Genomic DNA, 16,754 nt, shown 5'->3' with positions numbered 1-16,754 from the left:
CTAGAAGTTACGTATTGCCATTTCGGCGAGTGGTTGTGGCTGTGTTTGCGAGACACGATTTGTGTTTGAAACGAAACGAACTGGTGCTAGGACCAGTCGGCTGAGAATGTGTTGGTTGGATCTGGACTGTGACTGCATTTGCTGTGGTTTGTCATACGTGATCGGTTCTGAACATGGACCGGAGGAATCGTTCTGGGGCGTAAACGCGGTGGGTCTTCCTCGTTAGAGCCTCCGGAATGGAGAGAATGATGCTTCTTCTGGCAGTGTCGGCACACGCCAGCAGTACAAGCTCGAACCATGTGCGACGACGATAGACAATTCAGGCACAAACCATGACGTTTCACTTTCTCATATCGCTCAGGAATCTTCATCTTAATGAACCGTTGACACTTGAACGCTGAATGCATTCTTCGGAGCAGAATGGACATCGACTAGAAACTGAAGCGGAAGTCTGAGCTGACTCAGGTGAACTTGGATTCTTCACCTCGATTTGGTCTGATTTTGTAGCGCAACTCGACTGTAGAATGGCGCAGTGTTTGCGTAGGAAATCCATCAGCTGTGCGAATGTAGGAACTTCAGTTGAACTGTGATGTGTTTCCCAATTTCGCAGTGTTGCCGCATCAGTCTGGCGCAAATCATATGCACGGATCGTGCTCCATTTGATGTATCCTCGCCAATTTTGTCCAGCATTTGAAGATTACGTTCATACTCCTATAAGATGGCAAAGATTCGTAGTTCTCCCGTTTCAACGGCTCTACTGTAAAAGAGCGTCGATATGAGATTTTACAATAAGCTTTTTGTTTTCATACCGTTTTTGCAGCAGTTCCCAGGCAATGACATAATTCGCAGCCGTTATCTCAATCATACCGATTTCTTGAGGGCTCACCACGAGTGATGACCGCAGATAAGTGAACTTATCTATGTCAGTAAGTTGCTGATTTCTGTGGATCAAGCTTCTGAACATATCTCGATGTGACAGTTCTCGTATTTTACCACCGAAATTGGTAAACGATCCGGTAGTTCACTCGTAGACAAAGCAGTGCAACCTGCTTGGTTTGTGGATCTGGATGACCCAGATGATGATTCTGGATTTTGCTTCAGGTCGAAGCTTCATGCCGCTTTCAGCTCACAATACGTGTCTTCGGCTTGCTGAATAATGGCGCTGTTCTCCGTCTGTCCTTATCTACGAGCGCCGTCAAACGGCTTTCAATTCCGCCGGCTCCTTGGAATCTATCAGGTCCCTTTCGTCCGCTTCCTCGTAAGTACCTCAATCTTCGTCGTGAACGTACAATCTTTTCATCGTCCTCCAAATTTCCATCCTCGTTTCAATTTGTCTTCTTGCTTATCCCTTTTGTATTTCGTGACGAACTGCCTTACGCCATCGAAGGTACTCCGAACCTGACGTTGCTGGATTCAGCTCCTTTAATTCGCTGGACATTTTATGCATCTCGTACCACTTTTCAAAGCATTTGTTTTGCTCACCTGTAGTCTATTGATAATGTATTCTCACTGCACGCAGGTAGTCTATAATTGTTCCAGTCCACTAGCACTCTATAACACAACACCGCGATACGCGACTCGACTCGACAACGCACAAGTGACAGCGAACAGAACGACCAGATTTGACTACAGCGAGGGCAACCAGGTGAAGTAAAAGCAGAAAACAGCCAGCAGAACAAAGACCAACGTCATGAATCTCAGGGATCACACAATTCGCATGCAAATAAAGATAAGTTACAACCATTTTTTCTGATAGCCACAATAGTTTGAACGGTGTGTACCTCGCCATATGGTACCACCACAGATCCATGCAATTTTACTTCCCTTGCCACAACAGGCACAACTATTCCTGATTGTTGATTACTCCGTCGTTGTTCGCCAGCAGCAGCAATCCATAAACAGTCGTAATCCACATGTCGTCGTCGTCAGTAGGTATAAACACGCAAAACTTTGCCACTTTTTGATCAAGCCACTATCACGATGGCGGGTTTCAACCGGCCAAATGCCACTACTCACCGGTAGCTGACCAGCTTTGTGTTGTTCATTCACCTTTGTTGCTCGCAAATGTCACCAATCACCCAATGGTCCATCCGGCTCGAAGGACCAAAATGTTTCTTCATCTGTCCGGGACCGTTGGTGATGTGGTTTCGAGATGCAACTTAAAACTCGCGAGTCTAACTCTCGAACGAATTTAATACCGACCGATTTATTTTAACAAGAAAAAGCCTGTATTGTAGGACTGCACGATACACTTCGATGCAAACCTAAACTGACGCTCTCGTATTCACTGCGATATGATGAGGTCAGTTCTGGTGAATATAAGAACCGATCAATTCTGATCGATGGCTATCTGCGTTAACGCTATCTACTTTCGTGTGATAAGAAGAGGCTAATCATTTACGAGAAAGTGAGATGACAACTTTTAGCTTGTGGAATCTATCTAATGGTTGCCAGATGAATTGGCGTCGACAATCCGAACAGGCCATGTAGTCAAGATCAAGCTTTCCAACACATCTCTAATGTCCTCATTTTCTGGTTTCCCCGGAGGAATGCATATAAATCGGACCTGGCATACCGTATTCGAGGACTAGTTCCAGACAACTCGATAGGAATGCGCATTTAGTGAGTAGTGGTTGGACATTAGCCCACACATTACCTCAATAAAGTCTCGGCTAGGTCCAACCCGAACCAAGGTCTTTTCGAAACCTGCGGAGAATGGAATGTAACCACCTACCATCTCCTTCATCCCATTTTCAAAGCCAACTGAGCAAGGCTTGCTGACGAGAAATTGAAAAAATTCATTAAAGGCGATTTGACGCTCGTATATATCACCTTCCATAGCGCCCACCTTGGTGCGAGTCCGCTCTATTACCGGGATCGAGCAATGAAGGGACCCATACCAAAGGATAGTGTAAAGCGATTCGATAGAGCACTCAATATGGATCGTATATCGCCTCAGGAAATACGGTGAGTGCTGTACGTCTGAACGTATAGCCTCTATTGAGCTGAGACTATCCAAAAATGAAGTATTGATCAGAGGAAGAGAGGCAATTCGTCTAATGCGTAGTGTATAGCTGCTAATTCTGCAACGTATACGGAACAAGGATTTTGAAGTTTTCGAGCGGCGCTATGACAAGTTGAAGACACCAAATTCAGTGGATTCTTATTTTGACCGTCGGTGAAAAATTTGTTAACGCGAAAATTGGTATTAGGTGGTACACTCCATTCGGAGAGGATCTGAATTCCATGGATTTCTTCTCTCATGGTCAGATCAAAACTACAGAAGAACTGGGAGTCTAAAGCAATCACGATTAGGAACATTCGAAGAAGGGAACTCATGTACCAGTAGTAGAGTGTCATAAATTTTGATTGGAAGTTTCGTTCGATTAGCTTCTCAAAATTTTCAATTACCAATGTATTTAAAACCTCACACGAATGAGGAATCTGAACGAAGGAAGGTGGCAACTCCCTGTGAGTACCTCCAAACTCTCATTGTATGAGCTGAGTTCACAGCCTTAACCGCGATGCGGAGACAGCGATATTGAATGACGTTCGAGCTTCAAAATATGAGTTTTGCGCGGCTTGAAACAAAAACTACCGTATTCAATAACCGACAAAATCGTTGTACTGATGATATAGCTTTATCAGATCTTCCGGGTGGGCTCACCACGTACCGTAACTGTCCGCATGAAGTTGATTCTTTGTTGGCATTTCTGATACAGATGTCTAAGTGCATTCCCAGGTGCCTTTCGAGTCGAACCAGACCCTAAGTATTTATGTGAAATGCCTTGAGAGATTTTCTACCCCTAAGATGAAGCTTTAATTTTGTTGGCGTATGCTTCCTAGAAAAGACAATCAGCTCAGTTTTCCGGAGAATTCGATACCAGCTTCAAATCCAAGTAGACAAATTGTCCAGAGTATCTTGCAATGGTCCTCAGATCGTTCGCCCCTGTTCCTAAGGAGAGCAACAGCGTCATCCGTCAAGCTGTTTCAAGACAGCCATCGTGCCTCTAACATAAAAATTGTAAAGAAGGGACTTAAACATGGCCTGGGGAGACCCATGTAACTAATTCTTGAAGTTGTTGAGTTTCCATGAGAAAAGCTCATATGTTTCAGCAACAACAAGTTGTCAAATAGTTATTCAGTATTGGTGAAAGCCCACACTCGTGGACTTTGTCTCAAAGGACGCCAACGCAAACTGAGTCCAAAGCCCCCTCAATGTCCAAAAAAGGTGAACTCATTTGTACTTTTTGAGAATAGGCCAGTTGTATTTTCGTAGTAAGCAACGCAAGACAGTCGTTCGTTCCCTTGCTCTGCGGAATCCAAATTGAGTATCTGATAGAAAGCCATTTGATTCGACCCATCTGTCGAGCCGATTGAGAATCATCTTCTAACAGCTTCCGTTTCACGACAACATCGCGATTGGACGGTACGAGTTATGATCCGAAGCAGGTTTATCGGGTTTCTTGATAGCGATCACCTCACTTGTCTCCATTCATCCGGAACAATGTTGCTTTCCAGAATTGATTAAATAAGTTCAACATGTCCTTCGCGACGTCTGGGAGGTTTTGAGCAAGTTGAATTTAATTCTGTCCATTCCTTTACATGAGCGGTATTATTACATGAAAGGAGCAAGAGAAATCAACCATCGAAAATGGGGCGTCCATCTCGTGTCGACCGGAGGTTGCTTCCGTGCGAACCGTTGAATTGGGACGGAATCCGGACACACTTTTTGGCGAAGCGAAGATCCATCGAGGAACTTTCCTATCTTCGTTAATCGATGACGCGTTACGCATTCTTCCCGACGCCCAAAAGTGTTTTCATCGACGTTTCCGCGAAGACCATCAACAAAATGGCGCCAATAACCGCGTTTCTTAGCATTCGCGAGACTCTTAAACTTACGTTCAAGAGGCATAACGATCGTAATTATCTCGAGTATACGCTTTCGATAGTCCTTGAACGCGTCGGACTTTTCCCGATAGACTTTGGAGCATCTTCATCCCACCAGAGAGAGAAGGCGGACGGCGACGTATTTGAGATCGGTATAGATCGACGCTGTGATTGAACTGCGCTGTCTAGGATTAGCCGGAGAAACTGGTATTCTTCCAGCGGAGATAGAATATCGACCGAATGCTCTCCGACGATGATCGCCTCGTGTACTTCTTCCCAGTCAATGTGTTTCGTGAGGTCGTACGCAACGTCAATCTGGCGAGACTGATACGATCTATTGGTGATTGAGATTTCGATGGCAAGTGATCACTACCATGGGGATCTTGAATTACTTTCCACGTACAATCCAATGTTAGTGAATGCTGCTATGCTTGAGGCTTCCCAGTATGGTGAACATATGGACTACTCGGTGCTCAATCAGGAAGACTATTCTGTAAAAGGAGTGGCCATTTGATCCCAAGAGACACCTCTCCATAATCCATCTCTCGATCTAAGTGAATAATTGAAGTCAGAAGAGAGAATTTGTCTTCCGGAGAAATGTCTGTCACTATGGATAAATACGTCAGCAGCATGAGCTTGTACTAAAAGTGAAGCGTGTATCCGAGACATTGACTCGCCAATTGTACGTAGATTACTAAGGTAGAAGATTTATTGAACTCGAATATGTTTTTGCCAGCCGATTTGAAGATGGATAATTCAATCTAATGGTTTCCCCAGGTATGTTTTGGTATCTCTGAAATATGTAAGGAAACCCTGATTGTTACTATAAACTATTCGTTCAAATTATAAGCAGAGTATTAAAAAAAAGAAGATCAAAAGGCTAACAACATCTTCTCCATGATTATTTGGCCTGAAAAGGGCCTATTGTTTATGTTACTGAAGTCTTTGAAGTAGATGTCGCCAAAGTGGCTGATGAATGTTAAAGATGCATCAATCCACTGTTGGTGAACTCTGTAAAAACAGAAAAGACAAAAGGAAAGAATGTTTATCATAATAATTATGATCTAAATATAAATTTAGTCTACCAACATCCAGTTTCATTATGTCAATCAATTTCCTATTTGGTCTCGGACTGTCGTGATGCAATGATTGGTCATTCAGTTGAAATCGAACGCTTTCGGCAGATGAACTACGGAATAACGACGATGATCAAGATACGTTGAATCACTCACTGGGAAATGGTTCTAGAATAAAATAACATAACTATGAAGAGAACTTGTTAATTCTCAAACATTAGTTTTACCTCGACACGCAAAAGAATGACAAAATAGGTCGGTGGTAGAGAAGACGCACGTATCTCCTGCATTCTCACACTTATCGTCTGGTGAACGTTAGATCGAGACATGCGCACCCAGAGAAGCTCGTAAGCGTTGATCCGAACACAATCCAATAGAGAAACTGTTCATGAACCTAGATGGAAATCTTGTTCCTCTTTTCGTCACATCAATATTAAAGTCTCCTGACACTACCACGGGCATGGCAAATGTGTCATTTCTATGGAGGTTGCAGCATTTAAAATATCTTTTGCTTCAGGGTGCAAATTTGTAAATATACAAAAAATTTAATGCAACATACTTAAAGACAAACACATAACCCTATACTATTTGATTATACCTGGTGAAATATATATCTGCAAACAGTAACGTGCGGGTTTCCATGATCGAAACTCTCTGCGCAGCCAGCAGTCCCCATATTCATGTACGCGGACTCAATGCTGGGTCTAGCTTCATTGAGCTGTCTCTGGCTGGAGAACTGGCCTGGCAGGTGTGACGAACCAATGTACCTCTAAATATTGCACACCTCCCATGCCTCTTGTTCCTTGTTCTCTGACAAACACAAAGGTATCCATTGATGTTTAGTGGTCAGCTGTTGTTAGCTTGTGTTCGCTCATTGCAAGCAAATCAACGGTGGGGGCACCTGGATCTGTTGCAATGTCCGACGAGGTAAAGATTCGAAAGCTTTGTACATTGATACTCATCAACGTACAAGCCAATCTGTTTGCGGTTAAGCTTCCATGATATCGTCTGTAATGGTGATACGATGGTTACCAACGTTCAAGTTCCAGCCGAAGGTCGTTCATCTTCTAGGGTCATAGAACCTTCCGTGTGAACCGGAATGAGTTACTGGCATTCGTCAGGATAATCCGTCGATTGATGTAACCCTAGAAAGCAACGTAAACTAGCTGCTGTTCCTGACCCTTATCGTAATTATATACGACTTCCGAGAATGTGCCTCCCTGGACTTGGCTGGACTGTGAGGGCCAGCACTACAACGGGAAACCTGAACTCTTTACACTTAACACCGTTAAGTTACGTTCGCCGATCGTTTGACGATTTGTCCGCCGTTTGTAGCACCCAGGTCTCAATACACCAGCGGTCTGGCCTCACTCAATATCTTCCCAATGGACTCATTTCGAATGCCATCCAAAGCCTCGTGATTGCCTGTTCGGTGAGTTTCCTTCATTGTACTCACGCGAAGTCTCCGATCGCTCCGTTCACGATGCCATCTTCGACATCCACGTTGGTGGTCAGCATATAAGGTGTACCAAGAACAAGACGCAACAGATACGGTAAGCCACCAGTCTCTACTACACTCATCTATGACCTTTGTCGAGCACTGGCCAGCTTGGAATTTCCTTATAAACATATAGGTCATCTGCAGTACATTCGACAGCCTCTCGATCCATCAACGCCACAGAGTTATACTCACGACATCACGTTCCGATGGAAAAACCGATCCTCGAGGGACAGCTGTCGACACCACCTCCGTACGGAACCTGCTTTCAATAAGCTCTGATTTCCTCAGACGACATCCGCTCACCGTTGCAATTTTTGTGAGAATGCTGGAGAACTACTCGTTGGTTTGTCGCATAACTTGAACCAGTGGGGTAGAAGTCGAGAGATTGCCATAAAACGGCGCCATGATGGAGTTTATGCTCGGTTAACACGCCCGTGCATTGACGCGGCAATTGACGAAGATCGCCGCAAATACGATCGGCATTCCACCGAACGGACTCGTCAGATTCCCCGTGATTTCTTGAAGCCGGACATGTACTGTGTTGAGTGACATCAGCACCGGCTTGTTTCGTCGATACGATGAGCTTCACGTGGCGAAGGCGTTCCGGTACAGATGTAATGCCCTCGAACCCAGCTTTGAGCTTTGCCTACGCGACATGCGCAATCCGAATGCGGAATGCCCGTGTTCCACCTATTGCGACCGCTGCTTTTCCAGTGGATGCGCATGCTATCATAAGCGTGCATATATAGAGCTTGGCTGTACCGGTTCATCGGTCCCATTAGAATGCGCAAAGTGAACGTTTTCACAGCCCGCCGGGCCAGTGAAGAATATTTGCACTGGCTTGTAGTTTTCAGGGCAGAATGCAAGCTGTGGATTACTTGCACGATCAAATCCTGCTGCTCTGCATTCGTGGTCGCACCATTTCACAATATTCTTGCTTTGACAAGACTTTGATCGCTGTTTGACGACAGCTCGCCTGGGTCCCGCATAAGTGTGAATATCGTCATCATTCGGCTCCATGAGATCGTGCGGACGAACTCATCGCGCTTCTGGTCGGTAATCACCTTGCTGCTCATCGTCTTCCATATGCGGATGTATTCCTCCACAACCTGATCCAAGTTCATTTCTGCAGTCATAATTTGTGCTTTGCCAAATGGCGGCCTCGTTTCTTCATACAACTTCAGAACTTGTTCCTGACTGGCATATCGCAGACTTCATTCTGAACGGTAGGAAGGAGAACCATCTCACGCTTATAGTCGACCATTTCCGCCATACTGTACGAGCACCAACGCAATACACGGGAACTAAACGGAGTCTATATGAATGTTTCGTGGATCTTTCTTCCGAATAATATGCTCGAACTGCCAGCAGATATCATCCATTCCTCGGCGCAGTTCATACCGTTGAGATGTTTAGGCGTCCCCACATCGCGTGAAAGTTGTCGTCGAGATCCTCTTCGTCCATCTGTGTTCCGCTTCTTGGATTTTATTCGCCCAGCCACATTGTCGCAATAAACTCAACCTAAAACGAAATTGAATTCTAAATGAAAACTATATTGATGAATGGTACCTTGCGGCTGGCTTCGACATCGGTGCCGAAGCAAATACCAAGCAGCCTCCTGGGCAGACATTTCCACGGAATTTAAATTTTTATGCTCACCTTCAGCAATCATTGTAGTCCTGGTCTGGATGCTCTTCCTGAGCCATGAGGTCGCGATTAAACTACTTATGCCCCTGTTGGTCTTGTTTACGTATTCACAAAATACAGCACATGAAAACTCCTCCAGCACAAACTGCAAATCCATATTGGATTTGAGCTTCTCAGCGATCCAAGGATTGAATGGATTGGTCCAAAGCTGCGTCATGGAACGTTTCAGCAGAACTGTTGGTCGGCGAATGAAGAGCGAATCACGTCCAAGTAGTAATCGTACGTGCAACTGCTATCAACGAAACGCGTCAAGGCTATCGTAGACCTTCGTTTCAAGAGCTTTCGCTATTTTCGCTGCCTTTCTGTTTAGCTTTGAAGTCGGCATCCCGGCTGTAATGGGATCAATTCTGGTTGATCCATTGGCAGTACGGATATTAAACGGCAAGTTTATCGTTCTGCTTGCTTGAAACGATCCTCTTAAATAATCTACAACGTGGTATTTGCCGAACGGGCTCAACTCTGGTCGATGACAGAAGGCGCAGAAAGATGTTTACTAACTGTGTGATCAGCAGCACGTGACAGGATCTTCGCTAAAGTGTAGAACGCTGGAGTGCAGACAACTGTTGCAATAAATCGTCCATTTCGCAAATGTTAGAGCCACCGAAGCCTGCGAATGCTTAAGGTGAGGCCATCTAATTTCATTTGCACTCATCGTCAAAAATATCGGTTCCAGCTGGGATCATGGCGACATCCCGTTTCTTTGCTGCCAATATTGAACGGAGTTCGAATAGATTTCAGAAAAGAGAGGTTACGCTCAATACAGCTTCAAAATTCCCGATCTGCAACTGGCCCTTGTTAGTTGGCTCGTGCCATGCATTTAAAGGTATTGTCAATCCTTCCGATACCACGAGCATGATTTTCATCTATATACAATATATGTCGGTCTGCGCCCCGCCGATCCTGACGTCGCACTCGCTAGTAGCCACTCGACGCTGTCACATGGACTTCACGGTTGAAGCACTCGGACGACCAAGATAAATATCAGGGAAGACAGCTCCTCAGCAAACTCATCGTAGATAATGGAAAGCGTTTCTGATTTTGGCCGGTGCAAGTTCCAGACATCTTGTCTTCATTCCACATGAGCGTATGTTGTTGTCCAATCATCATTTCTCTCGTTCATCTCGTCGACGACTTCAAGTCTACCGCTCGTTCCTCCGAAATATCCGTCTGCTCTGTTTGTCGATCGCAGCCAAGTTTTCTATTGAAAATAATTATTCCACCTGTAGAGCGGTGTAGTAACAGATAGTTCAGCCATCTTTAACGGTACCTTTCTTCACGCTAGCCGGACAAGTAACTTGATTTGTGTATAAGTGTTCTTTGATGTACACGTTGATAAGATAGTCGTCATCCAGTTGCGGGGGAAGTTCGCCTACCATCTGGGCCACGTCGACTGAATGTTGATAATTTGCTGATTACCAAACTACCTGTTGCATGTTAATGGAAGGTTAGAAAATCATATATTTATTTGATGTAATACATTTTTGGTTAAAATAACTTCATTAAACCTGCAGTAGCCGCAACGACGAAACTGCATGAAATTATCCGGGAGAACGCAGTCTTGCAGGGTGAGGGTTCAGCGGAGGCAAATTGACGGAAACTTGGGATATGGAAGCATCTGATTGCGAAAATGTGAGAATTGATCGCGTTCAGGTTTCTGATATGTAGCACACACGCCAAAATCCTTCCACTCGTTTCGAAATAATTTGTCGCCAGTAACACGGCAGCATTTGAGTCGAGATTGCTTTCAAATCATTCCTAGAACCAGATTCTAGCACATCACATCATAAGCGCAACTGAAACGTTTCTCCACGAAACGTTTCTGGAACTCTCGATCAGCCCGATCGAAATTAGGTTTGTCATTGTATTAAAGCGAAGAAATATGTTCGCCACTACCAGCGATGGAGACACGTTTTCTTCAAAGTCACCACGCTCATCATCGACATCTGTCTTGCGGATCCTGACCACACGGCGTCGAATCTACATGATCAGAGATTTAATCGTATCAGCACGATTGTTGAATCTACTCGAAGAAATTGTAACACGGGAAGATTAATCCTTATGACAGACAGATATACATAATTGAAGATGCATTCGTATAAAATGACTGTACCAGTACAATAAGACATTTAAAAACATGAAAATTATTGCAAGCGTACTATAAACAAATAATACATAGTAATATAAAATTCAAGTAGCATGTGTTTAGGATATATTTGTACAAAACATACTATCAAAAGTTTAAGTAAATCTTAACTTTGTCATAAAATCTATTTGTTAAAATTTATGATTCGTCTGAATCTAGTTATTTTCCAAATACAAAATTCAAATTCAATTGAATCAATAATAAACAAGTAAAGACACCGTAGATTTAATAGACCAATAATTCATTAAATAAAAATAATATTTGAGAAGCTCCAACTATTTAATTCAAATTTAATCCGAATCATACTCAAACTCAGAACAATTAAATAATATGTCCGAAATATATCGAAATTCAAACTCAAGACAAAATAGAAATTCGGTTCAAATCTATCCATTAATACATGGATGCATAATAAAACACAATCGATTTGCAAATTTAATTTAACACAAATCAAAGGACCAAATCTTAAGATTGTGATTAATCACTGGCAGGCTAATGTAACTACCAAGTGAATGAATTGAACTAATATAAATTGAATATCTAAGAACTTTGGGCTTTAGATTGGAATTATATCCATTTATCGTTTACGATTATAAAAACCCAAAAAACAATTCAGGCTAAATAAGTAATAAGTAAATATTTGCAGTATATTTCGAAGTACTTGAAGAACTTCAGCTGCAAAAGACTTACTCATGTTGTCACGCTACATTTATTGAAAATAAATATAAATTATGTGTATAACAATGTAATACATTCTGACGCAGCAAAGAGACATAGAGGAAATAGAAAATAGTCGTTGATAATTTACATTTATAGATAAATGCTATATAAATGATAAAATGCAAAATTTCGATACGTCATCATAGAATTTAAAGATTAGTTCTTTATTATTGATATGTATTTACACATTTGTTGCAATAATAACTCCTACCTCGAGTTGAGGCCCTTCGCCAGCGTCCCAACCGGAGCCGATGACGACTACCTTGCCGTTTCAACTCGCTGCATAACTCCTGTGCCCGATCAGCGTCTGCTGTCCTTGGAAGCTTTGAAGGTCGTCCGATTGTTGATCCTTTCACGCTTCCTGGAATCGCGTTTATACTTGCTGCCAAGTATTGCGAATCGCACTGTATTCACTAGTATCGAATAAACTTCTTCATACAACTAATGTTTCTCACTTCACTGATGTGATACGGACAATTAACTGTATATCGAAAAAATATGAAAATTGCATCACGTAGCTATTGAAAAGGATGTCTGCTAAGAATGCATGCATATTGAATGCCGTTGAACCTGGTGAGAAATGTTTATTTCAAGACAATCTGTTTAGTAGGTGCTGGATTAGAGGAGATATTCGATTGAAAATTTACTCAAATGTTAGCAATTTATTCATTTAAATCGGCGTTTTTTGTTGCTCTGCAAGCAATTATGAATTGCACTTAGAAAAAATTCGTCTCAGTCAAAAATAATTCCATGTAATATGATAGTATTATAAGAACCAATTTGTTTCCATAATACGCCTATCCAATCAAAGGCACAAAGTTTAGATTTTACTTTGAAAACATTTGTCTCGGCTCAATCTTCTCTCGTGTAAATTATGATTCTGAAAAGAACCCATTTGTTTTCTAATGCACCTTCCCAATACAAGCAGCAACAAACCAAGCAGAATCTAGAAAAATTCATTTCATTACCGACCCCAATGTCAGCGCTCGATAAGTTACCGCTAAACGCGATATACGCCATCATGGAATCAATTTTCAGCATCCTTCCGAGCGCTGCGCTGTGCCGACGCGAAGGATTGTAATTTGCACTTTAAGTAAAAGAAGAAGAAGAAGAGTTGCTGGTATGTTCGAAAGCACGGTATCGAACGAACGAAAAGCGGAGCAAACAAGCGATGCCAAGCGATTATAATTTGCACTTGAAGAAGTAAAGGGAAGAAGAAGAAGAAGGAGAAGAAGAGGCCCTCTTATGACGAATGCATTGGCAACGAACGAAGAAAGGCGAGCAGCGCCGATGCCAATGATATCGGCGCGCTAAAGGGGGGGCCTCGAACTCCATGTAAACGTATTCTGACCAGTGAAGTCTGATTTCTTCACGGAAAATCTGGCAGGACACAATAATCGGAAAATCGGCAGGTCAATTACATCGCAGCGCGACCAGAAATCACCGGCGTGAAAAGGCTGAGAAGAAACATCATCAAGGCGTCTCATCAGTAGTAAAACTACTACTACTACTTCTCGGAAATTCGGCAGACACCACATGCAGCGCTGACCAGAAATCACCGAGGTGAAAAGGCTGAGAAGAAGGGCGTCTCATCGAAGGCGTCGAGATGCTGTGCGTGTCGGCCGCCCGCCGTTTCGAGGGTTCCATAGTCGTCACCAAGTAAGTCAGCTCCCAATGAATGAACGAGGTAGCTCCACTTAAAACGGTCCTTTAGGGCCACAGTCTCACCAAAGAGAAGAGGAATTTTCGTACCGTGCAGCTGAAAATCAAAATTTGTAATGAATTTCCACTACTGATGCCACTGTCAGCCAATTTAGAATTTGCTGCTGAACACGATAGAAACATCCATCCTAATACATTGTTTTGGAACGTTCCATGCAAGGAGAGCGCATCGGCTCTACACCAAAGAACTTTGCCCGTCACCAAGCGGGATTATGATTTGTATTTTGCAGATTTTTGTCTCGGTTCAACCTTCTCCGTGTAAAAGATGATTTTGTTTCCAATGAGCGCCTTTCCAATAATAAATGCAAGTACGCCGAAATCAGAATCTTGGAAAATCTCTATTTGACGCAACTCAATGATGTGAGACGTCATCATTGTTTAATTCCGCACTTTTTAATGATAGCAGATTCCACTTTCTACCGTCGCCAAGCGGTTATGATGTGCACTTTGAAGAAAATATTTGGCTACCTCTCAATAGTAATTTGACAAGAATTTTGATCCAAATGCGCCTTTCTAATCAATCAGCAAACAAACGATAGTCCGTATCTTGGAAAATTTCACTTTTCTGCTCAATAGTCATATTAAGAAAACATTTTCAGTGACGCTATGATATGCGGGGATTCGTAATCCGCCATTTCGGTGCAATCAACTCTATCTCTCTCATAAAATTTTGGTCCTGAGAAGAACTCGGTTTTTTTTCCAAAATGCGCACTAACAGTAACTAAACGATAGTCCGAAGATTGTTGCTTTTAGCGATGGCCTCTCGATGTTCCACTTTCTGCTGAGAATGCTCCTCGGGCGTCATCGTTGTGCCTGCTCGAGAAAATTTAGTTGAACTGAGGATTGAGTCTTGGGCCCGTAGGTTGCACGATTTTGATGTCGTGCTTGCGATGCACATCGCGATTGGTTGGTTTACCGATTTTCAGTGCCTAGTAAATTACCATTTTCAATAGTTCAGCATCTTTGAAGCATTTTTCGATAGCTGAGCAAAATCTTAAAGAGTTCGTCGATCGATTACACCAAATCTTTAAAATCGGTTGAAAGACGGCTGAGTTATTAGCCCATACTTCCTGACCACTTTTCGTGACGGTCTCAAATTTGAAACTGCAGAATGACCCCCCATGTTGCCGGAAAGACGTAATCCTACGTCAAAACTTAAACGGATCCAGGTTTTTAAAATACCCTACAGTTCCACTGCAGGACTACGATTCTATTCCCTGACCTCGTTGGTTAAATTAGCCATCGAGGGATAAGATTGAATCAAGAACAGGCCATTTTGAAATCAATTGCTTCAATAAGGGTTTCACCAGAGATTATCATTGATAATTTTCACTGCGGGAGAGATTTAGGTATTGAAGATGAAATCCACAATCCCAGAAAGAGTCATTTTGTCCTTCAACATGGTTGTGTTGAACCGCCTGATGATTTTGTTGCTGATGTAGTTTCTGGGCAAAAATGGAACAGTGTTTTAGATGTTCCTGAAGTGGCGGGAAATTAGCAACGCAAACTTGAACCCAATAGAAGAACTTTTTGGGGTTTCCCCACTTGTAATTTTGCCTGGGGAAGGTCGAGTACTTTGTTCAACGACAGGAAACATTGAAAGCGTGTTGGTGTTGTGCCTGCACCTTGCTCGCTTTCTTTTGTCCCTGTTTCGATGACAGTGTATTCTTCACCGTCCCCTTGAGCCTTGATCATCTAAGGGCAGGAAGAGAAGACATTTGAGCTGGCGATAGATCGGTGATGGAACAGCGGCTGGGCAATGCGTCTTCAGCATTTCTTAGATCGCCTGACCGCTGTTTTGAGCGGATTTGATGTTTCCTCTATATACTGAGCACACGCAGTGAGTTCATGCGGGCTTCGCCACAGCAGTGCATTTTGGTTCTACTGCAGAGACCCTCGGCATGCTGCTCACCGCATTTGCTACACTGTGTTTATTGCAAGTAGGTCTCCGTGTGACCAATCTGCTGCACTTTTTACAGTGCATTACGGTTGATATAGGAGCGCACTGGTAATCGAAGTTTCCTAGAACAAGGTGGAAGGGCAGAACCAGAAAAGGTCACACGATACGAATCAGACGGTTTTTGGTGCCATCTTCTGACACGTAATTCATTTGTCTGACATCAAGAACTGAACTGTTGGGACCGCCTGATTTTAAACCCCCAGTACCAGTCTTGATGTCAGCACATGTTAGAAACGGCTCGGTGACCACTCCCTGCAATCTCGACTTCACTGCTTTATGATGTGTACGTGATATTCCAATCGACGTCAATTGCTATTATTACCTCAGACCAAACGAAATGGGCCCTTAGATCCGGCGGGTACGCTTTTAGGGGGGTCGCTGAGGGTGTTGATCCACTTGCTGGTTAGTATCCATAGGATCAGGAGAAGGGGTTAAAAGTCCCAGGAGAATTTGAGTTGTTGACCGGTTTGTGCAAAACAGTTTCAGTGGGAGTTAGCCGTTTCGGTGCTATGTTCCGTGGATGGAAAATTTCGTCATTAAATTCTCGTATTCCGGGATGGAATGTAATCATCGTCAGAAATTTCATGCGAATCACCCGCCTTTATTATCATTTCCATTGCGGAGAATGATCACCGCAACGAAAAAAAAATGATTCCAATATCGCAAAGAGCACGCAGAATATTTCAGAGGAGAGAAGGGATAAGAAGTGCTGTAATAACACTAGCTGGTATTAATAACCCAACTCGAAAAAAACGGCGGGTAAATAAAATTAAAATAAAAAGTTAGGACAATGAATAAAAGATGAAAAAATATAACGAAAAAAAATATACGACAGGGTAAGAAAAAATATGAAGAAAAAAATAGTGAAAAAAATTAATAACGAAAAAAATATAACGATAAAAAGATAACTTTATCTGATGAACTTTTGACAGTTCCATGCCAATTCACTCACAGTTCACAGTTCCATTCGCAATTCAACTACCAATTCACAAGATGCGAGAGGCGAAAACAAGAGGGAGATGTTTACCGACAATA

At 42.9% G+C, this 16,754-nt stretch overlaps 1 protein-coding gene across 7 annotated transcripts in view; it reads left to right on the top strand.

Annotated features, from left to right (window-relative positions):
* LOC134222299 (stAR-related lipid transfer protein 13) overlaps window positions 1–16,754 on the top strand; it is a 433,861-nt gene that overhangs the window by 156,532 nt on the left and 260,575 nt on the right. The window lies entirely within an intron of this gene.

The sequence above is a fragment of the Armigeres subalbatus genome, chromosome 1 (genome assembly GCF_024139115.2).
Source record: "Armigeres subalbatus isolate Guangzhou_Male chromosome 1, GZ_Asu_2, whole genome shotgun sequence".
NCBI lineage: Eukaryota > Metazoa > Arthropoda > Insecta > Diptera > Culicidae > Armigeres > Armigeres subalbatus.
The sequence above is the reverse complement of the archived record's forward strand: the minus strand, read 5'-3'. Positions and strand labels throughout refer to the sequence as shown.